Source organism: Muntiacus reevesi, chromosome 6, assembly GCF_963930625.1.
Source record: "Muntiacus reevesi chromosome 6, mMunRee1.1, whole genome shotgun sequence".
NCBI lineage: Eukaryota > Metazoa > Chordata > Mammalia > Artiodactyla > Cervidae > Muntiacus > Muntiacus reevesi.
In genome coordinates, this window is record NC_089254.1 from 103347547 (window position 1) to 103359608 (window position 12062).

The 12062-nt window shown below is 36.4% G+C and overlaps 1 non-coding gene across 1 annotated transcript; it reads left to right on the plus strand.

The window, feature by feature from the left end:
• Positions 1-11719: 11719 nt before the first annotated feature.
• On the plus strand, positions 11720-11792 carry TRNAG-CCC (transfer RNA glycine (anticodon CCC)). Its single transcript has one exon. It is a non-coding gene; the product is annotated as a tRNA-Gly (tRNA).
• The last annotated feature ends 270 nt before the right edge of the window (positions 11793-12062 follow it).

Genomic DNA, 12062 nt, shown 5'->3' on the forward strand with positions numbered 1-12062 from the left:
CCGACCTTGACCAAGTCAACCTGTCAGTGACTCGGTTTGTTCTCTGAAATGGGGATAAGTAGTGGATGTAAAGATTAAAACAATCTAATATTTGTAAAGTTTTAGAATGGTTCTTGGCACTTAGGAGGTGCTATATGTATCTGCTAAATAATATATCAAAAACCAGATTGCCTTCATGAAATTTAGCTAGGTGGCAAGCCTGCTTCTGAGCAGTCAAGATAGATATGACAAATTATGCTGAATTTCAGGTCTAAGGTGGAAAGAATGAAAAAATATGCTTGCTAACTAGAGTATATTGAGAGTCACATCACTGAAGAGATGGCCTTCATTCTGTTCTTCAAAAACTGTTGAAGTGGTTGCACATCTAAATAAAAACAGTCCCTTTGGCTGCCATCTAATGAATGTTTTCTTCCTTTTTGATCACTTTAAAATTAAAATAATTTAAAGATTGAAGTAGCAGGAGAATCTTGTCTTTGGGGTCTCATGTTTTGGAAATGCATAACTGCAAGAAGACGACCATGCAAAGCCACCGTCATGATGATGAAAAATCATGCCCAGAAGGCATAACACTACTTTAAAGAAATATTTTAGAACATTTTTCGAATCAAAGGTCATAGACAGTAGAACCTACTAAAAGACACAGTTTCCAGAAAAAAAAATCAATACAATGTTTTAACTCTAATACAAATGGAGATGATAAGATAAGTAATTTATAGTAACTTATATGCATTTCTGTACATTAATATTCAAGCACATGGAACTTCACTGGCAGACTTTGTGCTCTCAATCCAGGGGGCTCAGGTTTGACCCCTGGTTGGGGAACAAAGATCCTGCATGCCGGCCACCATGGCCAAAAAAAGAAAACTCAAGCCCAATGAGTTTGGAAAACACCAAGCAGTTTGTAGAGCTCACCCTATTCAAAGTCCCTGTGGTTTTGTGAACTGTACACACAGGTGAGATGGCAATCCTGCAAGGGTTATTCTATTAATCCCCAAAGTTTCATTTTAAAAAGGTCCTTTTCTATTTAGAAAGATAAAAAGGACACAGTTGATTGTTGAAGCTCTGAGAATGGTAAAATTTTTTGAAGGAAGAAGCTTGATATTAACCTGTTTTGACAGATGATCCCTAGGCCATGCAGGGAACTCGGTGGAACCAGGCTCTACAATTTACTCTAGAGACTGAAGATGGGTTAACTTCCTTTCCAGAGTTCGACGCCAGCATTCTGGTGCAATCTGTAAAAGGAGCAGCTTCACTGAACACTTAACCAAATATGACACATCGCAGGAGAGGCAGAGAAGCTGCCGGCTGTGGCTACCATGCCTGACTACTCAACTAAGTGACGGAGCTTAGCTCTTGTTTCATTCAATTCTCATTCTTATACATCAAGAGAAACATGAGAGGTGGCAATGAGAATTCAAAGAAACTGTCTTTAGGACTCGGGATTGAGCTTGTGTAACTCTCCACCGTAACTGTGTGAGGTAGAAAACTAGTTCACCCTGTGTTAGTTTCCTTGGGCTGCCATGACAAAGTCCCAAAACCTGGACAGTATGGACAAGAGAAGTTCATTTTCTTACTGTCCCGAAGGCTGTCTAAGTTCAAGATGTCCTCTTCTTGGCTTGTACATGGCCATCTTCTCCCTGTGCTGTCCTCATGTGATCTTTATTCCGGATCTTTCTCTGCCCAAATTAGAAAAGGCTGTTTCTTTGTTCACTCCTGAAACGTGGAAGCATTAGTATGTGTTAAAAAATGGTGGGGCCCAGCTGTTAAGACTTCATGCTCTCACTGCAGGGGGCTCTGGTTTGATCCCTGGTCAGGGAACTTAAGATCTCACATGCTATGCGGTGGGGACAAAAAATGAAAAAATAAATGGTGGAGGTAAAAGAGGAGGAGGGGAGAGATAAACATTAATTTAAAAGGGTTCATGAATGTTACTCAGAAATAATTCATTTCATTCTATCTCAATATTCAAACCTCTTACTTTTCTTAATTTTTGTAACACAAAATCTTTTGGTTTTCTTCCCAGCCACTGATCATGCTGTCTCAGTTACCTCTGCGTCTTCTCCTTGCCCAGCTGATCTTCTGAATATTTGAGTGCTCTAAGATGCTTACTACATTCCTTCCCTTCCATATCTTCACATTCATTTTCAGACAATCTTATATAATTTATTTCCATCCCTGATTTTTATCTCAAACTCCAGACCAGACATCTATCGACATACTGAACATCCACACTTGAATTTCTCAGGAACATTACAAAATTTTAATTATCTGAAAGAGAATAATTCTTTTCATGCCAAATCTTCTTCTGCTCTGACCCTTCTCTTTTAGGTAAATGATATCATTACACATACAGTTACTTTTGAAAAATTAAAAATAGATACATTATTGCACAAAAATAGCAGGCAGACTTGATTTCCTCTATTCACACATAATCCATTAATAGGTCATTTGACCTTACTTCAAAATTTTACCTAATATATCTATTTCTCTCCATCTCCTTTAGAATTATAGCAGTTCAAGCTATCATTATCTGGCCTGATTTTGCTAATTGACATCTCTCCTTCCTGTCCTGGTGCCCTGTCTGTTTCTAATCTGTTTTGAAGACTTCATCAGCTACTTGCTTCCTGCTTGTTCCCTGGCCTCTAACCAAACTAAGCTAACACATTGCAATTATACTAAATGCATCACCTCTTTATAGCTTTGAAAAAGATATCCCTTTTGCAAAGAAGAAGAGTAAAGAGAAGGAAGAATGGGAGCGGAAGGGGAAGGAGAAGAAGAAGAAATGCTTCTCTTTTATATTTTCATAGGATTGATTTATTCTTTGGATCTCAGCAAGAAAAAACTTCGCTTCCACAAGAAGTCTTTATTAATCTTTGGACTGCAAGGAGATCAAACCAGTCAATCCTAAAAAAAAAAAAAAATAATAATAATCAATCCTGAATAGTCACTGAAAGATGGATGCTGAAGCTTCAATACTTTGGCTACCTGATGTGAAGCGCTGACTCATTAGGAAAGATCCCGATGCTGGGAAAGATTGAAGGCAGTAGGAGAAGGAGACAACAGGGGATGAGATGGTTGGATGGCATCACCATCCCAAATGGACATGGGTTTGAGCAAGCTCTGGGAGATGGTGAAGGACAGGGAAGCCTGGCATGCTGCCGTCCATGAGCTGGCAAAGAGTCAGACATGGCTGAGCAACTGAACAGCAACAATGGTTAAATCACATTGATTTTAATTGTAATCAATCATTTATCACTGCATAATATTTCATCTCATCCTAATATGATGAAAGACCTAGAAGATCAGGTATCTTAATGATCTTGTTTATTGCTCTATACTCAACACCCAGAACAATGCCTGACCAGTCACAGACTCAGTGGCATAAAATGAATGAATGAGAGAATAAAACTTTGAGATGTTTGTATCTCTCTCTCATTTTATCTGATACTCTTTTCCCCCAAACAGTAGAATGAAAATAGAAATAGTGTTTCAAGGACGAAATGAGATGAAATTCAATGTATCTTGTGGTCTTTGAAATGCTAGACAAATGTACTTGTTGAAAAAGGAAACACCCTCCGTGTTGCCAGTTCTGAAACTGCCCAGATATTAACATTTAATGGTTAGAAATATGTCTCAGTTTTCTTCGTGTTATTCTAGTCAATAAATCTGGTTATCTAAATTATAAAGTTATTTTTCTTGGCATCAATTAAATTTATTTTTATTTTGAATGTAAACAAAGCACCTTATAAATATTTTTATTTCTCCTGGAGTGTGGGGGTAATTAGAGATTATTTCCTGGTGAAACAGAAGATACGAAATTTGAGTGAACAGTAGGTTAATCATGCCTTTTAGGTTAATCAAGCATTTTCTTTCATTGGTGCATGGAAATACCCATGTTCTTTAGCAGTCTTTCCGGTTAAAACAAAAGAGGAAGTACTTCTACACTATTTTTTGGTCTAAAACAAATCATATCAACTTGCTCTTAATCTCACACTCTGCCTGCTATAGGACTATAAACAGTAAATTACAGTTTTGTTTTGCTTTGTTTTTAGTTTTAATTTCTTTTCTCTTCTTCCTTTGACATCTTCTCTAAGAATTTTTTAAAAGTAATTAGAAGTGCTATTCAAAACTGTAATTAGGGGATTGATTTAATATTAAAATCTTCAAAATCTTTCCTTTAATGTTTTAATAGGTGTTCTATTGAATTTACATGATCACTCTGTGTTTTAAGAACTATGAAAAAAAATAGTACAAAAGGTGAGATAATATTTGGATTTATCATATTTCTGATTATGTTTAAAAATCAATATTGCTATTTTGGGGGGAGTCTAAAGTAACCTGTTGCAGACTACATTTTCCTTCATTCAGTTTTATTCTATTGATCTTACGTAGTTAACATTACAGACACTGTAGAATATGAGCTAATGGTCTCAGTTCAGGGATAGATGCTTCAAGACTTAGACATTTGCAAGCTATTTCATGCTCTGATGATAGTCTGTTTATTTGGTTTTGATTTCTGTTTTAATTATTATTATTTACCCTAAAATGAGAATGGACTATGGCCATCTTTAAATTTCTTTCTACACTATAAGCAACTTCAGTACAATGGAGGAAGCTACTTTTCAACAATAGTATTCAACAGGGATAAGTGAACAATAAGTACTTGGTGGCTGTAATTATGTAGATAATTTCCCTCTTTAGTTTGCTTGGAGAAGCTAAAATATCTCTGTTTTTTTTCTCTCTCTCTTTCATATACATGCTTTTTTTTTTTTTTTTCTGAAAATAAGAACCATATGCTATGTGGTCTTTGAAGTTAAATAAGGGGGAAAAGTTATTTATATTTTCTGTATATATTCTTTCCTGGGTAGTCTGGAGTAGATAATTAGTTTGTTAATTATTATAACACAACTTTATCAGTTTTTTAATAATCCTCAAATATAGTGATGAGAGGAGAATTCATTTGAGAAACGAGTTAATGAGAATGCTTTACCCACAGAATTCCTAATCTATGTGGTATCTGCTTTAACTAAATATTTATTTAAAAGGTCTTCCTCAGAGCATGGAAATACAACTGCATTACTCACTTCTACCACTGAGGGCAGTAAAGTTTGATTCAGTTTTGAAATTTTGAGTTTAGTTTTGTGCAATCCCATCTTACTTTCAAATGGGCACACTGGGAACATTCTGGCTAGTTGTGTGTATAAAAGCATGGATTTTTGTGACTCCATAAGGATTTGTACCCCCAGTTCACAGTTTGTTGTGGTTATTTAGTTGCTAAGTCGCATCCGACTGTTTGAGATCCCATGGACTGCAGCACGCCAGGCCTCCCTGTCACTATCTCCCAGAGTTTGCTCAAACTCATGTCCATTGAGTTGGTGATGCCATCCAACCATCTCACCCTCTGTTTCCCTCTTCTCCTCCTGCTTTCATTCTTCTGCAGTATGCTGGTATTCTCCAAAGAGTTGGCTCTTCGCAAGAGGTGGCCAAAATATTGGAGCTTCAGCTCGGCATCTGTCCTTCCAATGACTGTTCAGGGCTGACTTCCTTTAGGACTGACTGGTTGGATCTCTTTGCAGTCCAAGGGACTTTGAAACTTATTCAAGTAGGAACAGTGCCAATGCCATTTCCCTAGGACAAACTTCACTGTGTGCGTTAAGCTTTTTTTTTACCCACTCCTCCACTTGTCCTTATTATTTTTTCCTGTGAGTCATAAACTGCATACCAATCCTCCTCTAGGATGTCAAACTGGATGAGGAGGAAAGGATGGAACATACTGAGCTGTTTGCTCCAGGGATGATGACTTGAGAGGGCAGATTGAGAGAGTGAGGCTGAGGTCACAGACTGATTTCATACAATAGCTTTGGATCTTTCCAAGCATATCTGTGAAGTCATCAGATTTTTGTCTTGCTATTTCAGTTTATTTGTGTGTGTGCGTTCATCCTCCTGTCTATGGAGTCAGTGGACAATCATCAGAATTGACGATCTTAGCCAAGAAGATCCTTTTAGGGTGACGTTAATTATCTTAAGGTGAAATTACCCTAGGACTTTTCCTATCAAAATACGAACATTAAGAAGGAGAGCAAACACAAGAAAAGTTGTTGAAGTTTTTTCATCAATAAAATTGAGAGAATTCTTAAGATGTTTTTCTGATGACACATGTAAACCAAGAACTCAAATGACTGAACAAGAGTCACATATTAATTAATTGAGAATACTTTACTGAGTGACTACTAAATGTTAAGTGTAAGCCGTTCCCAACTTTTCCTGCCTCTGGTGGAATTAAAGTCATGGACTCTGGCAGAAGAAAGAACAGAAAAATCTCTCTCGAGTCCATTTATCTGGTAACTCACCTCAATGGCAACGTAAGCAACCATTTCACAAACGTGTGAATTTAAAGAAGCAATGTGGTGAAAGCATTTCTTATTAACTCTAGATATCATACACTGTAAAAATGAACACTGCTAGATATTAATACATTGTAAAAATGAACACTGTCACATTTCAAATATTTTAAAAGCAGATGATAGTGGCTTTTACTCTCAAATTGAGTGACTATGAAGTATGCTACATGTTGGAGAGTACTTAAGTGTTGGCATATGGTATTACTTATAGTTTATTAAATGCAAAGTATATTAGTGTATTTATCAAGATGATACCTAAACCGAGAATAACATGCATAGGCTTATAAGAATCTGATACATGTGTATTTTGTCCCTCTCATCCCCCTCCACACACAATTTAAATTATCTCAGAAAATGAAAGTTTTAGCTAATTTATTTCAGTGACTCCCAATGCAGACATCTGTACATGACTTTTAGTCTCTAATGGGAGTTTTGGGGTGAGGGACAAAGGATGCAGAACCTTCTGTGAAATGAAAATACCAACAGGTCAGTCTATAACCTTTGTAGTAACCACCAATTATTAGCTTAATGTTAGTGACTGGAACTTACAGTAGACTAGCATTATTTCCTATATTTAGCATTTATGAAGATGGTATAAATTGAAAATATGAGAACTGGCCTATATACAATATGACTTGAAGTTACTTACGAAAGAGAGTCTTTTCATCCAGAAAAGTTATAACCATGGTCCCAGAGAGATATGAACACAGAGAACGCTAAATAGTCAAATAATTGTTTACTACAATCTTGTTTGAAAAGACCCTGATGCTGGGAGATATTGAAGGCAGGAGGAGAATGGGACAACAGAGGATGAAATGGTTGGATGGCATCATGACTCAGACATGAGTTTGAGTAAACTCCGGGAACTGGTGATGGACAGGGAAGCCTGGCTTGCTGCAGTCCATTGGGTCGCAAAGAGTCAGACATGACTGAGGGACTGAACTGAACCATCTCATACTATTTCTTAGCTACAGGAATCATGTCACTCTGACAAAGGAAAAAAGGAAAAAAAAAAAGAATAGACCAGATTAAAACTTCCGCCTATCTCAAAGATCATCCACTTCTGTGTATTTTGCCCTTCATCATGACCTCATTCCCATCAGGTCTTTTTAAGAGAGTGAAGAGTTATCTTTCAAGGGGTAAGTTCAGTTCCAACTTGCTGCTTGGGCAGGCGCTTAGGACTTGAAGAAGATGCAGAGAACATTAGAAAAAAGCAAATTTGAAAGATATTGCACTAATTCTGAGATCAGAAAAAAAAATCTGATCTCACACCATCAATTATAACATATGCAGTTAGAATGAAAGATTACATTACCAAATTTATGAATTATTAAAGAAAATTTCAGTCATGTCTGTCTACTCAGCATACTAAAGCAGGTATATATGAGCTAATTATACATGAGAAATACTGTTAAGTAATACTGCGTAAATGGAAAAGCCATCTTCCCTCTCTCCTCCCCATTCTTGGCTAAATGCTTATCAGGCAGAAAGTTCACTAGACCAAGAGATCATTAAATATTATATTATCACATAAATACCTGACATATTGTTAAATTATAATACCACAGCTATTTAGGTGTTGATAAGAATTGCTATCCTAGGAGAACATAAATATATAAAAGAGAATACACTTTTAGAAGAACCATGTTTATTCTGAAGCATGTAGTTAAAGCCATCTCTGAAATTCATTTAACAATTATCGCACAGATTAGAGCGAAATAGAATTTATTCTTGGTTTCCTTTAGGTGATATAGAGCGCAACTATAGGTCCTGTGATTTTCTTCATCTCTGCATAAGCAAAAGAGGCCAGAGCATTTCCTGTTGCCTGATAAGGCACTAAACCTCAGGGGAATTAGGAACACCATGAACTATGGAATCCAGCTTTAAATGTTTGGCAGTAACTCTGCAAACCAGCTGAAAACGTTTAGGCAGTAATTATCACCTCCAAGCCTGCTCCACTCAATACCTTCCCCACTGCAAATTGAGGACATAATAAATAAATTGTATAGAGACTTAAGTCAAGTCAGCTTCCTGGATGGAGTGAAAAGAATGTTCTCAGCAATGTGTAGTTTCAAATCAGTGATGGTAACTCCTACAGTTAAAACACTCATTGTTCTTTTGTTTGTTTGTTTTGTTCTTAAAATGTCCAGATTGTCAGAATAATATGCCCTGTTTGCTTTATTATGCACTCTGGTCTAACTTGGCTACTAGTTTAATGTAATGCTTATATTGGGTTTTAAATGCTCCTGATACCATTCACCTTTCTCAGTGGGCCTGACATTATCAAAAATTGATAGAAGGAAAATGGAAGTTGAAAGACCAAGAAATACTTAAGGAAAATTTTGAAGATCTTAGACGTTTGGGCATTCAAAAGGCAGGCATCACATAGTATATATAGCATTTAAAGAAATCTTTTTTTTTTCTCCTGATTGAAGCCTTATTTTTTTAATCCAAAAATTTTTGAATGAATTTTTAGTGTAAATATATTGAGGCATGAATTTGATTTCAGTATAGAATTTTGTATCATTTATTTGTATCATTGATAATAATAATAGCTCTCTATATGAGCCAGGGATATTACATACATTATGTATAATTCTCATAATAATTTAATTGCATAGGTATAAATATAAATGTAATCTTATAAATGAGGAAATTAAGCATATATTTTGTTAGTATGTCAAAGAGGTTTGCAGAGCTGAAACAAAGACCCAGAGACCAGATTCAACAACCATTGTATAAATGGATTCCTGGAGGATCACCTGATTCTCCTTTCTGTGTGATTATAACACTCAAAAGTAATTCACTTAATATTATTGTGTTTTGGATGTGGTAGTTCTTTTTTTAATGTTATTGTGCCTTGAATATGACTTTTGTTTCTTGAGGTATTTTTTGGTAATCTATTTTTTAGCTAGTTCTAATCTCTCATGTAAATAAAACTCTAATTTTATTTTATTTTATTTTTTCATGTATTTGTATTAGTCGGAGGCTAATTACTTTACAATATTGTAGTGGTTTTTGTCATATATTGACATGAATCAGCCATGGATTTACATGTATTCCCCATCCCAATCCCCCCTCCCACCTCCCTCCCCACCCGATTCCTCTGGGTCTTCCCAGTGCACCAGCCCGAGCACTTGTCTCATGCATCCAGCCTGGACTGGTGATCTGCTTCACCCTAGATAATATACATGTTTCGGTGCTGTTCTCTCGAAACATCCCACCCTCACCTTCTCCCACGGAGTTCAAAAGTCTGTTCTGTACATCTGTGTCTCTTTTTCTGTTGTGCATATAGGGTTATCGTTACCATCTTTCTAAATTCCATATATATGTGTTAGTATGCTGTAATGTTCTTTATCTTTCTGGCTTACTTCACTCTGTATAATGGGCTCCAGTTTCATCCATCTCATTAGAACTGATTCAAATGAATTCTTTTTAATGGCTGAGTAATATTCCATGGTGTATATGTACCACAGCTTCCTTATCCATTTATCTGCTGATGGGCATCTAGTTTGCTTCCATGTCCTGGCTATTGTAAACAGTGCTGCGATGAACATTGGGGTGCACGTGTCTCTTTCAGATCTGGTTTCCTTGGTGTGTATGCCCAGGAGTGGGATTGCTGGGTCATATGGCAGTTCTATTTCCAGTTTTTTAAGAAATCTCCACACTATTCTCCATAGTGACTGTACTAGTTCGCATTCCCACCAACAGCGTAAGAGGGTTCCCTTTTCTCCACACCCTCTCCAGCATTTATTGCCTGTAGACTTTTGGATAGCAGCCATCCTGACTGGCGTGTAGTGGTACCTCATTGTGGTTTTGATTTGCATTTCTCTGATAATGAGTGATGCTGAGCATCTTTTCATGTGTTTGTTAGCCATCTGTATGTCTTCTTTGGAGAAATGTCTGTTTAGTTCTTTGGCCCATTTTTTGATTGGGTCATTTATTTTTCTGGAATTGAGCTTCAGGAGTTGCTTGTATATTTTTGAGATTAATCCTTTGTCTGTTTCCTCATTTGCTATTATTTTCTCCCAATCTGAGGGCTGTCTTTTCAGCTTGCTTATAGTCTCCTTTGTTGTGCAAAAGCTTTTAAGTTTCATTAGGTCCCATTTGTTTAGTTTTGCTTTTATTTCCAATATTCTGGGAGGTGGGTCATAGAGGATCCTGCTGTGATTTATATCAGAGAGTGTTTTGCCTATGTTCTCCTCTAGGAGTTTTATAGTTTCTGGTCTTACATTTAGATCTTTAATCCATTTTGAGTTTATTTTTGTGTATGGTGTTAGAAAGTGTTCTAGTTTCATTCTTTTACAAGTGGCTGACTAGTTTTCCCAGCACCACTTGTTAAAGAGGTTGTCTTTTTTCCATTGTATATCCTTGCCTCCTTTGTTGAAGATAAGGTGTCCATGGGTTTGTGGATTTATCTCTGGGCTTTCTATTCTGTTCCGTTGATCTATATTTCTGTCTTTGTGCCAGTACCATACTGTCTTGATGACTGTGGCTTTGTAGTATAGTCTGAAGTCAGGCAGGTTGATTCCTCCAGTTCCATTCTTCTTTCTCAAGATTACTTTGGCTATTCAAGGTTTTTTGTATTTCCATGCAAATTGTGAAATTATTTGTTCTAGTTCTGTGAAAAATACCACTGGTAGCTTGATAGGGATTGCATTGAGTCTATAGATGGCTTTGGGTAGTATAGCCGTTTTGACAATATTGATTCTTCCAATCCATGAACACAGTATATTTCTCCATCTGTTTGTGTCCTCTTTGATTTCTTTCATCAGTGTTTATAGTTTTCTATGTATAGGTCTTTTGTTTCTTTAGGTAGATATACTCCTAAGTATTTTATTCTTTTTGTTGCAATGGTGAATGGTATTGTTTCCTTAATTTCTCTTTCTGTTTTTTCATTGTTAGTGTATAGGAATGCAAGGGATTTCTGTGTGTTAATTTTATATCCTGCAATTTTACTATATTCATTGATTAGCTGTAGTAATTTTCTGATAGAGTCTTTAGGGTTTTCTATGTAGAGGATCATGTCATCTGCAAACAGCAAGAGTTTCACTTCTTCTTTTCCTATCTGGATTCCTTTTACTTCTTTTTCTGCTCTGATCGCTGTGGCCAACACTTCCAAAACTGTGTTGAATAGTAGTCGTGAGAGTGGGCACCCTTGTCTTGTTCCTGATTTTAGGGGAAATGCTTTCAATTTTTCACCATTGAGGGTAATGCTTGCTAGGGGTTTGTCATATATAGCTTTTATTATGTTGAGGTATGTTTCTGCTATTCCTGCTTTCTGGAGAGTTTTAATCATAAATGGAAGTTGAGGGACTTCCCTGCTGGCCCAGTGGTTAAGGCTCTGAGCTCCCAATGCAGGGGGCCCAGGTTCGATCCCTGGTCAGGGAACTAGATCCCACATGCTGCAACTAAGATCTGGTGCAGCCAAATAAATGAATAAATATTAAAAAAAAAAAAAAAAAAAAAAAAAAAAAAAAAAATAAATGGAAGTTGAATTTTGTCAAAGGCTTTTTCTGCATCTATTGAGATAAAAATATGATTTTTATCTTTCAATTTGTTAATGTGGTGTATTACATTGATTTGCAGATATTAAAGAATACTTGCATTCCTGGGATAAATTCCACTTGGTCATGATGTATGATTTTTTTAATATGTTGT